Below are 15,367 nucleotides of genomic sequence, written 5' to 3'. Positions count from 1 at the left end.
CATGGCTTGTGCAGCCCTGCCATTGTTCAGGGTCCTGTGGCAGGACCATTTTCTCAAGCAGTGGGTAGTGTAGGGTGAAGGTCTTTTCCTGGCTGTAGTCAAAAGCTCTTAGCACTTTGATGACAGTGTGTAGGGAGAGTTTTATATCATCAAGTATGTTGGGAGCCTGCAAAATTCAGGAGCACTGAGGTTTTGGGATCAGTTTTGGCTCCCCACTCTCTCCCTTTACCTGAAAAACACAGGGTGGGTCCTGAGGCAGCCCAAGTGTAGGGCATCCTCTCCAGGTGGATCTGGTACCTGAAGGTCAGAAAAAAAGATCCAGGAAGCAGAGATCTCAGTTTGAGGAGAGGAGCCAGGACTGACTGAATACTAAAAAGATGGTATGGAAAAAAATTCTGGGGAGTTTATGCTTAAGTTGGACACATTTAACAAATACCTTGTTTGTTCTTATTTCAGGGTCAGCCTGCAGTTGTTCCTACTGCTACTGTTGGAAGTCCCAAGGTCACTACTCAAGACTGGAGCTGAGCAAGTAGCTAGGCTGGGGCAAAGAAGAACAAGAGAGAGATCTAGTTGTCTTATTGGAGAGAAAAGCAGTGGCTGTGGAAAATGGTGTCCCTAGATGGAGTACTGCCAAGGTTGCTGTGCTGATCTGGTCAGGAGGGGGATATCTCAGGCCAAGCGTACAGTGATTTTCCAGAAGTGTCAACACTGAGGTCACCAGGGAGGCTGCAGGCATGGTGAGGCAGACTGTGGAGATGCTGATGGAGAACCTCCTAGTGGAAAAGTCCAGCAGTATGTCATAGCCCTTCTTAACAGATAGATGGAGAACATCTATGCAGTGTTGTGTTTTCCCCCCCTATCCAAAGTAAGCTCCCCTAAAGGGACATACTTTTGTGCCCTGGAGAATTACCTCTACCCTCTTAGTGTCTTCCAAACCAAGGGCCCCTACCTTCCACTGTCTCATGCCCAGGCTTTTTTCCCCTGGAGCCCACCCATTCCACAAGCAGACGTCAGTCTACCAACTCCTAGCCCTGTTGTTTAGCCAGCCTTTCCCTGACCTTTCTCCCCCTCTCCACCCTCCCACACACACTTGCCTTCTCAACTGTAAGGCTCCATAGTCATAAGGCACTCTTCTGCAGCCCATGAGGGAGAACAGACCTTTAAAGAAGACTTGGGAATGCTGGGACAGGAGCGCAGCTCTCCCTTACCTCACAGAGGTCTGGCCTGTGCTGGTGTGGGAAGAGGAGCTCATCCCTCTGCATACTGTGGTGGGATACTGCTCTGCCATGCAACCGCTGAAGACCCTTCCCCATCCATGGTGACATGGTAAAGGTAACCGTGCAGGACACTGTCAGGACACCCCTCCTCCCCTGCAACTTCAGAAACTGCCTGCAACCCCACCTCCGCTACAAAGCACTTGTTTTGTTCTAGTAATATAGCCCTGAGTGTTTGTAGTTATTTAATAAAGAAACTGTTTGGAAAAAAAGAAATGACTGAATTATTTTGAACTTCACACTCAGGTGCCCCTCTTCTGCCCTGCAGCCTTGCACCCATTGATTGTGTTGAGTGAGAGCCTGAGCCTGACAAGCCTTTGGGAAGTTATTATGTAGCGCACTGGCTGAAATGATCATCCAGGGTAGGTCCCACTCAGTGGCATCCAGATGCGTTCTTAAGGTGCCCTTCCTCCCACTTTAACCTTGAGGTACCTGAAAGCACGTATCACATAACTAAAACCTGAGCAGCTGTTGTAAAAATCTCTTACACTGGACACTTGAATGCTGGGAAACCCCATGACAGGAGCATGTGGAGTAGGTCTCTCAGTAGCGGGGGAGTAGTCACCCCTTTACAGCTCTATGTTGGAAGTGCCAATGATCCTGACATTACCAGGGGCAGTAGGCTGAAGTTTTGAAGACCCTGTTGTCATGTACCTTACCTGCTTGTAGAAAAGAATCTCTTGCAGTTGATGTCCTCTGAGCACCTGTATTTTGGGCACAGGACAGAATTGTGTATGTTATTTAAAGCCCCAGTGCAGTTCGGACTCACTTTGTTGGCAGATCTGGGTATATTCTCTTATACGTTGTAGGATTTGAGAAACTTTGGTGCTAGTTCAGCCAGGGGTGCTCCACACCAAAGGGATTGGTGTCAAACTGGAAGCTACTGAGGATTGCTAACTTTGAAATAGCACTTTCCACCCTCTTCCCAAAACTTCCGGGGATTCTCATGTTGGTGACTTTCATCAGTGATTCTCAACCAGGGTACTGTGGCACACTGAGGTGCCATAAGATCCTATTAAGATCTTATGGCAAGTAGCATATTTACTCAGGATTAGTTACTGTGCAGTACGGCACATGTAGAAGGGTGACAGGCATAGGTGACTGGTAGGAGGGACACGGGGGATGGGGGGGAGGCATGTGGCCCCCCGATGGCTCTCCAGGACAGGTGCTCACCAGCTCTGTCCCTGCTGCCACCGCCAGCTTCTGCAGGTGTCCTCCCAGACTCAGGAGGCACCAGTCACCCATGCTGACTGGGAGCAAACCTCTGGCCAGTGGAACAGCAGGAGGTGAACGCTTGCTGCCAGGGTGGGCTCTGCCACCAGAGCCCTTGTGGGGACAATGTCCTCCTGCCCTGGCAGCAGGGAGCTCCCAGCCTCCTCTCTGAGATCATGGAGCCTGGGCTGGAAACAAGCTCCCAGCCTGTTCCTAGCCCCTGCTCTGCCATCACAGAGCGGGAGCTGGGAGCTGGGAGCTTGCTGCATTGGGAGAGTTCCCCACCCAGCCTGGAGCCCCTGACCAAGACAGTTCCTGGCCAGTCCTGCCCAGCCAAGAGCTCACTGCTGGCTGCCCTACCAGCAGATCGGGGCAAAGAGCTGGGACCTGACCCTGCCCTGCAGCTCATTCCAAGCCCTCTGCTCTTGATCCAGAAGTTGGGGCTGGCAGCTCCCTGCCACAGGTGCAGGGGTACATTGTTTCCACCTAGGCTCTGGGCAGGCAGCTCCGGGGGGGGGCAGGGAGAAATCTCCCAGCTCCCACCACGAGACTGCTGTATCCGGGCCCCATGCTCCCTGTCCGTTCCCCCTAGCAGCTGCAGGAGGCTGGTGCAGGGCTGGAGGGGGTGGAAGCAGGCTGCTGCCAGGAGCAACAAATCTGCTTCTGCACCCACCACATGTAGAATCCTGCCTGGGGTGGGTTTACTCTAGAGTAATTTACTCTAGAGTAAACCCACCCTACAGCACTTGCTCATGTAGACATGTTCTTAGATGTGCAAATACCCATGCATGATTTACAAGATTAAACCCAGAGATTTCAAGGAATCCATAGTGTTGAAAACATTCTGATTTGTTGTGGTCTTTCTGAATTCTGTGCAACAGAAAAATAACTTTTTTGTAGTAATAAAAGGGGTGAAAGCTAAGAGCTAGCATTTTTTAAGGACTGCCTTGAGCCTGAAAAGATTGACTGACAAGATTGCTGCATTAGAATGACAGGACAGCTTGCCCCAGATCTCACAGAATTTCACTGCATTCATTCTGAAGTTCTTTTGCCACTGCTTGTGAACCTCAGCACTATCCACTCCTACCAATTACTGCTCATGTCTCTGGTTCAGGAGTTGTCTGCAAGTAGATCCCACAGAAGACCATCCTTCTTGGAGTCTCCTATATTTCTTCCTCCTGAGATACCTTGCTTAGACAGATAAAGCATGCTTAAGGAAGCGTCTTGACAGTCTTGAGCCTCTGTGCTGTATCATTGTGCCAGCTGGCAGAGGTGCTTGAATAAGGCAGAAAGCAGGGCTGGATAAGTGAAAAATGCACTGTGATCTGCATAACAGAGCTAGTACCTCATGCAACTACTCAGTCTGCAGAATGAGAAGAGAAGTATCCATTTTCCAGTTCTGTTGGGAACGCTGCTGATGTATAACTGACCAGCTGATTGCAGAAAGGGCAGACTAGAAGCCTGAGGCGTCAGATGCCTATAAGGCTCTTCCGTTTCCACTTAGAAGGGTCTTCAAAAGCCTTTGGAGAATACTTGTTATATTCTCCGCTTTAAGTCTTTCAAATAAATGTGGGATTTGAAGCACCATACATGTATGACTGTTCATTCTCCGAAGGTCATATATGAGTACATAGTTTAATGTACTTTAATATGTATGAAGTTCAGATTTTTAGTGAATTAATCTTAATTATCCTGAGTGTGTACCCATGTAGATAGCCGGGTGTTTTGATATGTAAGTCTCATCTACAAGAATATTTTTACTAGTTTAATGAAACTGCTGTAGTCCAGGACCCTTAAGTCTTCACCTGAACTTTGAAAACATCCAAGCAGTTTTTCATTTTTTAAATAAATGCTTTGTTTTGGAAATGTCATATTTTTTTCTGACCCTTGAGAGAATACATTTTGAAAAAAGCGGCATATTTAGTTAATCTAAGTTTTTAAAAAAGGAAAAGAGTTTTGAAAGTGGTTGAATGTCCTGAAAATAAAATGAAATATTTTGGATTGATCCAAAGCAATTTTGTTTAATTGAAACATTTTAAATATTAAGAGTAATTTTTTTTGGTTTGGCCCAATTAGATTGCTTTCTCTTTTTTTTAATGGTTGTCACCAGACTAAAAGAAACATTATTCATCTGATTTAACTTCAATTTAACAAGTGCAGTGCTGTGTATAGACAGGCCTTTTGCTTAATGTTTCCCTAATGCTTACATTTCTCTGATTGGCTTTAAAAAAGAGGCAGTAGTTACCTATACCAAAGAGGGGGTTAAATATTTTCAGTGTTGAGATTATTTGAATTGGAAACCAGGGCTTTGAACCTAGACATCCAGGTTCAGATGGAACAACAAAGGCACAGGCAGGAGGGATCAAAGTGCTTCTCTGATTATGCACATACCTACACAACAGAAGGCCTTTATGTTGACTGCGTATTGCTACTGATTTGTGGGTGTAATATTGTCTGAGTACAGGGTCTGCTTTTCAGACAGGTTGAATTACTGCAGTTGACTGTGTCTTAAGGCCCCTAATTCTTATGATTTGTTGTTTGTTAAACTTTGGTTACTCTTGGAGCCTATGTGAGAAGCTGTTGTTAGAAGGATGGTGAACTTTGCTTTTTTCTCCACAAAACAGTCTGTTTGTCTTGATAGTTTTTGTCCAGGTCCCTGATTTAGTTGGGATTCAGGCTGCAATATAGACCATGGTGGCATGTGGCTGCAGAAGGCAGCATGCTTTTTGCAGTGTCAGCTGTCAGTGAAGATAGCTGGCATGTGGTGATGCTGAATCTTAACAAGGATATCTTATTGCAGGATGAGGTGGAACTCCTTACCAGGTGCCAGCATGCTGGTGTCATCAGTGGCTGAATGACAGGCTGAGATTTGGTGCATAATTAACTCACTGGGTTTTCAGAACTCTGCTTTCAAAAAATTGCCTTCATGCTTTCATACAACTGTTCTAAGTGAACAGCTATGAATGATCTGAGTATCATCTGCTTAGTCCTTCTGTTGCTCACATAAGTCCCTGAGAGTCTTGCAAGCCAACAAATAACCATCTGATAACTTTCTGAGCCAGAACTCCAGCTGCCTCCATGGGGATTAGTGACTGATCATTGACAACAGACTGCACTAAAGCCTTCTAAAGCCGGAGTCAGCTGAATCTGCCCATCAGAAATGTCACTGAAGTAAGCAGGGCTACACAGGCAGTAATCATGTGCATGCTTCACCTGGAAAGCTCCCTGGGGGGAAGCTGCCCTCTTTATTTCAGAACTTTATCAGGAAGTCTTGTTGGTCCCTTAAGATGGCTGCCTTGCCTCTTGTGGCAGCCAGAGTGTTTGTTCTTCTGCTCTCATTTTACAGAGGATCTTGGAGGTAAAGGGACAGACCTTGATGAAATAAATAATTTCTGAGGGGCATAACCGTTTGCCTCAAGCTTTATAGTGTGAATTAGAATACAGTACTGTTACCTAAACAGTTGTGTTTAAGGTGTGGTCAGGGTTGAGATTGAGAAATACAAGGAGAGACTAGAATTCTGCTCTATAAAGCTTATTTATTAAAAGAGAAACACAATACATTCTTAGATTCATATAGTGTAAGGCTGGAAGGGATCTCAGCAGATCATTGGGTCTAGCCCCCTGCACCAAGCAAGAAAGACAACTGCGGTCAAGTGACCCCAGCAAGGTGACCATCTCCTCTTGAAGATTTCCAGGGTAGCAATTGCACCACCTCTGGAGGGAGCTTATTCCAGTCTGTACACCCTAGTTGTGAAGAATTTTTTCCTAATGTTGAGCCTGAAATGGTCTTCCAGGAGTTTGTGACCATTACTCCTAGTTTTTTCCAAGGGTGCCCTGGTAAACCGTTGTTCACTGAGCCCTTGGTGTATTCCCCTGATGTTAGCAGTAAACTACTACCAAGTCCCCTCTCAGCCTTCTTTTTTTCAGGCTGAAGAGTCCCAGATACCTCAGCCTTTCCTTGTATGGCTGGCCGTGCAAGTCTCTGATCATATGGGTAGGCCTTTTCTGAACTCTCTCAAGCTTTACCACATCCTTGTTAAAGTGTGGGGCCCAGAACTAGATGCAGTACTCCAGCTGCAATCTCACCAGTGCCAAGTAGCGTGGGAGAATCATTTCTTTGATTTTGCTGGAGATGAATCAATTGATGCATGCCAGTGTATTGTTGGCTCTGCTGGCTGCAGTGTTACACTGCCGGCTCATGTTCATTCTGTGGTCTATTATTACCCCCAGATCTTTCATTCGTAGTGCTGGTCAGGTTGGCATTGCCAAGTTTGTAGGTATGCAAGGGATTGTTTGTCCCCAAGTGGAGGACTTTACATTTCTCAACGTTGAACATTATCTGGTTCTGGTCTGCCCAACTTGCAAGCCTGTCTAGGTCCACCTGTATCTGCAGCCTTTCTTCAAGCGTTACTATGCTTCCCCATAACTTGATGTTATCTGCGGACTTGGCCAGTGAACTTTTCACCCCCACATTCAAATCATTGATGAAGATGTTGAAGAGCACAGAACCAAAAACACTGACCCCTCCAGGAAACCACTGCCCACTTCCTGCCAAGATGACACGGATCCATTCATTAGAACTCTCTGGGTTCTACCCTGCAGCCAGCTTCCTACCCACCTGACTGTCTCTCAGGTAACCCCACAGTCTTCCAATTTTCTTGCAAGAACATTGTGGGATACCAGATCGAAAGCTTTTTGGAAGTCGAGGTATATAATGTCACCTGATCATAAAAGGAGATGAGGGTGGTAAGACAAGACCTGCCTGCGACAAAGCCATGCTGGCTATTATTTAGAATCCTACCTTCTGCAAGCCTATTGGACATAGACTTCTCAGTGAATTTTTCCAGGATTTTCTCTGGGATAGAAGTTAGGGTAATTGGCTTATAGTTATCTGGGTCCTCCCTCCTCCCCTTCTTGAAGATGGACACAACATTGGTCCTCTTCCAATCCTTGGGGACCTCCCCGGAGTGCCATGAGTTTTGGAAGAGATTTGCTAGGGGTTCTGCGATTACTTTGGCCAGCACCTTCAGCACTCTTGGATGAAGTTCATCCAGTCCTGTTGACTTGTACATGTCCAGTTTCTTTAACTGATCACACACCAGTTCTACGGCAATAGTAGGAAGGCGGTCATTTGAACCCTGCTTATTCTGTACCCTAGCTGGCGTGATTTCTCCCTTGGCCCTGTGAAAGACTGAAGCAAAGTAGCCATTCAAGAGTTAGTTTTCTCTTGAGTGCTGGTGACTAGCTGTTCTGAGTTGTTGAGCAATGGCCCCACATTCCCATTCATATTCCTCCTGTTCCCTACGTACCTAAAGAAGGACTTCTTGTTGTGTGTGATTCCTGTTGATAATTTTAGTTCAGTTACCACCTTAGCTTTTCTAATCTGATCCCTACAAGTGCAGGCCATTGCTATATGGTCCTCCTTGGGGGCTGTCCCTAGCTTCCATTGACTGTGCGCCTCTTTCTTCTTTCTTAAGAGAACCATGATTTCCCTGTTTAGCCAAGAGGGCTTCCCAGCCCTTTTGCTACGTGTCCTCCACATGGAAATGGACTTCCTTTGTGCTTCAAGGATTGTGTCCATTAGGAACGACCAATTTTCATACACTCCTTTCCCCTTCAGCCCCTACTAATGACCTGGGCTTGTTGAAGTTTGCATTTTTTAAGTCCAAAACTTCAAGCCTGCTTATTTGATTTATCTGCCTTGCAACAGACCAGGAATGTAATGGTTTCACGGTTGCTATCACCCAGGCTGCCCTCTATGTTTAAGTTGGTCACCTGGTCGTCTTCCTCGGCCAGGACCAAGTCTAGAAGAGTGTTACCTCTGGTTGGCCCATGCACCTTCTTAGTCAGAAAAAGCTCTTCGATGCAGGTCAGGAAGGAACACAACTGATCCGACTTGGCCGAGTGTTCTTCCCAAGAGATGTCTGGATAATTGAAGTCACCCATGATGACTATGTCTTGTGCTCGTGCAGCCTGTGTTAGTTCTCAGGCGAACTCAAGATCAAGTTCCGCACCTTGGTTTGGTGGTCTGTAGAATACACCTACAGTTAGATCTCTCTCGCTATGCTGCCCCCCAACCCCAGCAGCTTGACCCAGAGGGTTTCAAGCCATTCATCTTTGGAGCTGATGTTGGCCTCCAAGGAGGTGTACTGCTCTTTCTTCACTTAAAGAGCTACATCTCCACCTTTTTCCCTACTCTGTTCCTTCTATGCAGGGCATAGCTCTTTATGGCTATGCTCCAGTCGTGTGAGGAGTTCCACCAGGTCTCCGTAATCCCTACTAGATCGTAATAGCCACTGGAGAGCAGGAGGGCTAGTTCCTTCTGCTTGTTTCCCATGCTGCTGGTATTAGTGTACAGGTACCTGAGTCCTCTTACCGAGGCCCTTGACTTCCTGTCATGCTGAAGGAGAACTATTCCCTCCGTTCCTGCAAGAGCAGCCCTCTGGTGTCCCGTCTACAGAGCTTCCTTGTATGTTGGTCCCCGGGCATGCTCCAGTCAGTGTTTTCTCGTCCCCCAGCAATCTTAGTTTAAAGGCCAAGAACAGGGATTTAGCTCTCCGTGTGAGGTGGATACTGTCTCATCCCAGGAGTCCTCTCTCCCTGAAGTATTAACAAGTAATTTCTCCCTGAATTAACAAGCAATGAGTTACTTACCTGGCTAAGTGGCTGTTGTATCCCAGACAGTGTTGATCAGACAGCCCTTAGGGTCCCCAGTCTTGAAAGGGTGTCCAACCACCCTCTCTACACCCTTACCTTTTAAGTAGCTTATCTACTGTAATGCATAAGCACACTATAATTTCATTATACTTATTGTCTTAAAACTCTACCTTTACATTCCCAGTTATGCTTCACTCTTGCCAATACAAGGTCATGTTTGTTGCATCTTTCTCCTCAGAATCAGGATTACAAGCAGGGTGGATAAAAATCAACTATTAAAAAAATAGTTTTTTAAAATTTAAATCAGATTTTTTTTATTTAATCAAATTTTTTTTTGTTAAGATGCTTTTAAAACATATATATATATATATAGAGAGAGAGAGAGATAATTTTAATTTAAGATACGTTAGAACTCAAAGAGATCAACATGGAATAGGGATTATAACTTCTAACTATATACTATTTGAGACAGTTTGTTCATGTAACTTTTCTAAAAAAGTTTTATAAATAGGTCACAACAGGCTATGGACTCTGTTAGGGGCTCAAACATATGAGGTTCCCAGAGGCTTCTCGATAGATTAGTAAAGGTTAAAGAAAACCACTCTGCCCAATGCGACTCAGTGCTCAGTCTAGAAGATCCCATTAAGCATCTCTGTGATGCTTAGTTTCAGTTCTCAAAATGTGGATTTGTGTCTCCAGAGATAACAACCTTGTTAACAGCAGTATATGGAGATGAGAGATAAAAGACCTGATTACCTACCCATCAACCCTCTTGTCTGTCTGGAAGGTTATGTGTACACAGAGTCAAGCCCTTGCCTCTCTTTAAAAATGCAAAGTGTCAAGAAGTTAAATGAATAGAGGATTGTTGGGGTGGAGTAGATCTAGGCAAGGAGGAGGAGTCTAATGATAAATGCAAGGAGGGAGGGACAATAGATACAAGAGAAACATTTTGAGCAGAATATTTCAGAAGCCTTGAGGGATAAGTTTCAGAGTATACCCTCTCCATTGATTTGAGATCTAGTGAGGAAATGGTATGGTAGAAGGGAAAACTTATCGTGGGAGCAGGCTTGCCAGGCCGTACAAGATACCCCATTTAGGAATATTTTAATGAAGGTTATATCAAACAACAAGAATGTACTTTTTGTAGAAAACAGTGATTAAATTGAGGCTTCCTGACTCATGATTTAAATCAATTTGATGTAAATCAAATTTGCCCTGATTACAAGTTTGAATTTTTAACTTTAGTCATCACACAGTTTTAACCAGGAAAGCAACCAGTTGATAAACTCAACTTTTTTAATTCACTAGGGCTGTGGGCTATCCGCAGCCCATGAGAAGTTAATGCAGGGGTGGGCAAAATATAGCCTTGCAGGCTGAATCCGATTTGCCAAGGGATTCTGTCCAGCCTATGGCAGGTCCCTTGGCCTGCCTGGCCCAGGTGTGGCAGGGTACATGTGGCTAGACCCTCTGCCCCTAGGTGCACAGCAGGGCGGTGCAATAGCTGGATTCCATTTCCTGGCAGCTCCCATAATGGCGGCTCCTTCTGGCTGCAGCTACTAGCATCTTCACTGCTGTTGGACCCAGCCCCACTGCCTGGGGGCCCCAGCCTGTCCACCCATCACTGGAGACGCCACACACAGTGGGTGAGGGAGGGTTCCCTGTCACTCCGGCTGCACTGGGTCAGGTCAGCCCTCCACCCCCTTCCCCCCGAGTCTGTGTCAGCCACCTGGCTCCCTTCCTGTAGCACAGCAGCTCACCAGAATTCCTCAGGTGGCCCTCCAGGCAAAATAATTGCTCACCCCTGGGTTAATATATGGCCCTTGGGCTCTCATCTGTCTGCTGCTATCTCTAAGCACTCCATCCTTCTCTCGCTGCCCCTTCCTGCCTTTGCCAAGAGGGCAGTGCAGCCTGACCATTTGGGGAGCTGAGTGTGTGTCTGGTATCATGCTGGGGAAGGGGGAAGGTGATCAGGGCCACATGCAGGGAAGGTCAGCACATGGGCTGTAGTGTTGAGGGAGTGGCACACATGAGAGTGCATGTTGCAGTGGGGAGGGATCTAATTCTGTAGATGCCCATTACAGCAGGGGGAGAGGACTATCCAGTGCTACAGTGAGGGGGGGTACCCAGGTTGGCATGCACTGGGTTGGAGGGAGCATCAATGTGGCACAGTTGGTGTGGCCCCTGGGGGCTGTAGAAGCTAGACAGCCGTGTCACCAATTTTGCTTCTCCATTGGTGTTTTTGTGTGTTTAGAAAAAAAATTTCTGGTTGTGTAAGGTGAATGAACTTATTTAAATACAAAGATGCTGCAAGTGTCCTGATGAACTGGGGTATTTTTGCATCTGCTCTGGTCAGTGTGAGACGTGCATGTGCGAGTCTTAATTTTGGGTCCATTTTTATAGATGGTGTGAGGGATGTTCAGCTGGCTGGGGGGTGGGGGTTGGTGGAGAACCTTCATCTTGGTGACATTCAAGGACAGGCCAAGTCCCTTATATGAAGCCTTGAAGAGGTCTAGGGTTGCTTGCACATCCTGTGCAGAGTGAGCCATCACACAGCAATCATCTGCAAACTGAAGGTCATGGATGACCTTGGTGGTGAGTTTTGTTTTTTGCCCAGAAGAGCCCAAGATTGAAAAGCTTCCCAATGAAGTGGATGATGATGGTCAGGTAGATGGTGAAGAGGATGGGGACAATCATGCAACCTTGTTTGACCGTGGTCCAGATGCAGAAGGCATCAGTTTCAGATCTTCCACTCAGGATGGTGGCGGTCATATCATCATGCAGGAGTCTCAGCATGGTGACAAACTTCAGTGGGCAGCCAAGGCGTTGGGGGATGGTTCACAGAGCTTCACTACTTAAGGAATTGAATGCCTTGATCAGGTCAGTGAAAGCAAGGAACAGTTCTTGAATTTGCCCCTGACATTTTTCTTGGATCTGCCTGGCAACAAAAACCATGTCCACAGTGTCCCAGGATGGTCAGAAGCCACACTGGGTTTCCGGAAGGATCTCATCGGCAACGGGATGAAGGTGGTTCAGGAGGATGTGGACCAGGATCTTACCTGCAATGGACAGGAGGGAAATCCCCCTGTAGTTCCTACAGTCAGATTTGTCCCCCTTCTTGTAGATGGTCATGCTATCTATGTAGACAGGGAGGCTCCGGAATACGTGGAACACTTTCCATATCTTGGCAGCCACCTCTGTCAATGGGCTATCATTGATGAAGAAGTCCAGCACTGGGTCAACTGTGCCAGTGATGCCTTCTTCAAGCTGTGACAACGTGTCTTTGAAAATAGAGATCTTCAGAAGTCGACGAAGGTCCTGGTTTACAAGGCTGTCATGCTGACCACTCTCCTCTACTGCAGTGAAACCTAGACCATCTACTGACAGCACATTAAAACCCTTGAGAGCTTTCACCAGTGATGCTTGTGTTGAATCCTGGGGATCAAATGGGAGGACTGCCAGACCAGCGCAAGCATCCTCAAGGAAGCTGCATCCACAAGCATCAAAGGCTTGCTCTTGAGAAATAAACTCCGATGGATGGGCCACTGTGTCTGGATGTCCAAAAACCACCTCCTCCCCAGATTCTCTTCTCTCACCTGTCTTTTGGCAAATGCTCAAAGGGCAAGCAAAGGAAATTGTACAAAGACACATTCAAGGTCACCCTCAAGCACAGAGGCATCAACACCAATGGCTGAAGGGAGTAAGCTGCCAACCATTCATGTGGTGTTCTTTGCTCCTCTTTCAATTAGGCGAATTGAACTGTACATGTAGGTTCAGAGCAGCGACTTTTATATCTACCTCTCAACACCTGACTGGTCTCGCTTCCTCCAGTTCCATTCTATCTCAGACCTATCTACTTGCCCAACATGTATTACTTACCTAAAATCGGTTTCTAAGTCAACTGAGTTTATCTAGTACAACCCCACTGTGTGAAATCTAATCCGTTTCCAACTGGCTTAGCTTTATTGGGTAACTAATAACCTGGGGTCCTGGTTTTCTGTTTAAAAATCACAACTTCTCTGATAAAAATTACAAATTCTCTGATTAAAAACCCCCAAATCCACGATTAAATCAGATGAGCAAAATGTTTTATTGATATATTTAAAATTTTAAAACAATTTGGTAGCCTACTAGTGCCTCAATCATGATAATAAAATAAATCCTAAATAACTATAAATTTTGGCATTTGATTTGTTGGGTTTTTATCATGGAAAATCAGAGCTTCTCCTGTCACCTTTGCTCACCAGGACTCAGGTCCAGGCCCCTCACTCCCCACCTATGGCTCCTTCAGCTCTGTCGGAGGGGGTCTCCAGCTGCCAGGGCTATGGGGCCAGAGACCTGGGTCCACTGTCCCCTGCAGCAGTGCTGAGGCAGGTAGGCTCGTGTTAGTCTTGGGAACTCCACACTGTGGCGAAGTGGGCTTCTCTTAGGCCAGCCATTGCTGGCCTCGCACCTGCCCCCGGGCACGCCACCCGCCTGTCTCGCCCACCACAACTGGTTGGAAAATTAATAAGTTGTTAAATAAGGCAGAAGGCTGCCCATTTCTTGCCCCAATACCAGGGGGTGCTACCTGTGGCTCCATTCCTCCCCTGCACTGCAGCCCAAGCCTTGCAGATGGCATCCAGATGTTAACTGTCACACCAGCCCCACACTAGACTCCAGAATCCTCCTGGTAGGACCCTCCTTTTATCCCTCTGCTCAGGCGCCCTACACCACCTTCATTTGGGCTGCTGAGCTCCTTGTAGCTGGCTCCCCTCTCAGGTGAGGTCCCCACTTGGGACCTTTGGCCATACACAGGCCCTGGCCTCACCTCCAAGGCCAGGCGGGGTCCCAAGTCTACAACTCTGGGTGCCCCTCACTTGGATGCCTGGCCCTTTTGACCATCTTGGTCCTGGCCCCAGCATGGGCCAGTCGAGGGAGCACTCTACTTCTGGCCTCACTAGCCCCACATTCTCTCTGGGTCCATCTTCCTGGATGTGGGGAGCTGGGGTACCTCACACCACGACTGGTGCCCCAGGGTCTCACAGGGGACTCTCACTCCGCCCCGGGGCAGCAGTTCGTGGTACTACTTAAGCTCTTGCATTCAACCCATACTTGGCCTCCCAGCAGTGGAGGACTTACCAGGATCAGGACTTGCCCCTTTCTCTAGGCCTCAGTTGTCTGATGACTTACCTGGGCCTACTCCCCTTGCTTGGGGCTCCAGATCTCCGTCCCTTACTTGGCTACGCCCTGGCTGGGGGCTGCACAACTCTGCCCCCTCACTTGGAACTACCACACCACCCTTCGCTTGGGGCTACAGATCTCGGCCCCCTTCACTGGAGTCCTAATTTCCACCCCCTCTCAGTTGGGGCTCCAGACTGCCCCCTTACTGGGGGGCCATGGGGTTTGGTCCCCAGTAGGCTCAGGTGGCCACAGCCATGCCTGGCCCCAACTTTTCCTCTTGGGGTCTCGCACCCCTGCAGGGCTCAGGTGGCCACAGCCGTGCCTGGCCCCCTTCTTCTCCTTGGGGCTTGCACCCTCGCAACTACCTCCGATGGTACGCAAACCCACCTGAAGGTGAGGGCTAGGGTTAAGGCACCCCTACCGGCCTTTCACCAGGGTGGTAACTGGTCTGGCATTTCCTGGGGGCACCCACGCCACTGAGAGCCCCACCAAGCCACCCACTCCTGGCAGGGTGCAGTTTTAGGAGGATGAATTATGGTCCAGTGCCCTCCCAGGGCAAGTCTCTGCGTGGTACACAACTGATAAAGGCACTGTGTAAAGTGTGGAGGTTTAATACAGTTTAAAAGAATGAATCTGACCAGTTAGCAGGAGAGCAGCAGTGGGCCTAGATCTCAAACCATAGCCAGAATCTGTTGAGAAATGCCTGACTCCTGGCTGGCAGCTGGAGATTAGGAGGAACTTTCTGACTGTGAGGGCAGTCTAGCATTGGAAGAGGCTATCTTGAGAAATTGGAAATTTCATCCCTGGAAGTTTTCAAGAGTAGGTTGGCTAGGATGGTTCAAGTGGCTAGGGTTTCATCAGGGACAAGCTTGCCTTGAGCAGGGGCCTGAACTTGATGGCGTCATGAGATCCTTTCCCACCTTGTGATCCTATGACCTGCCCAGGCCTGCAGTTCATGCTGTTGACTCGCCTTCAGCCTACATGTAACAGATGTGTGCTTTGTTGTGAGTGCAAACATGACCCAGCAGCGTAGCAATTCTATGCATATTGGTAGGGCCCCCTGC

The 15,367-nt window shown here is 47.6% G+C and overlaps 1 protein-coding gene and 1 long non-coding RNA gene across 15 annotated transcripts in view; both read left to right on the top strand.

The window, feature by feature from the left end:
• Positions 1–1,430, top strand: part of LOC149873984 (uncharacterized) — a 38,865-nt gene extending 37,435 nt beyond the window's left edge. Inside the window, exon 3 of the long non-coding RNA XR_016443194.1 lies at positions 457–1,430. This is a non-coding gene — a long non-coding RNA (uncharacterized LOC149873984). The remainder of the gene's footprint in view (positions 1–456) is intronic.
• The window catches only part of LOC149873982 (phosphofurin acidic cluster sorting protein 2-like), a 205,894-nt gene that overhangs the window by 90,755 nt on the left and 99,772 nt on the right, over positions 1–15,367 (top strand). The gene's annotated exons all lie outside the window — the stretch shown is intronic.

The sequence above is a fragment of the Crocodylus siamensis genome, chromosome 1 (genome assembly GCF_052110815.1).
Source record: "Crocodylus siamensis isolate JL-2025a chromosome 1, ASM5211081v1, whole genome shotgun sequence".
In the NCBI taxonomy this organism is placed as follows: domain Eukaryota; kingdom Metazoa; phylum Chordata; order Crocodylia; family Crocodylidae; genus Crocodylus; species Crocodylus siamensis.
Note: the sequence above shows the minus strand (reverse complement) of the source record. Positions and strands in the feature narration are given on the sequence as shown.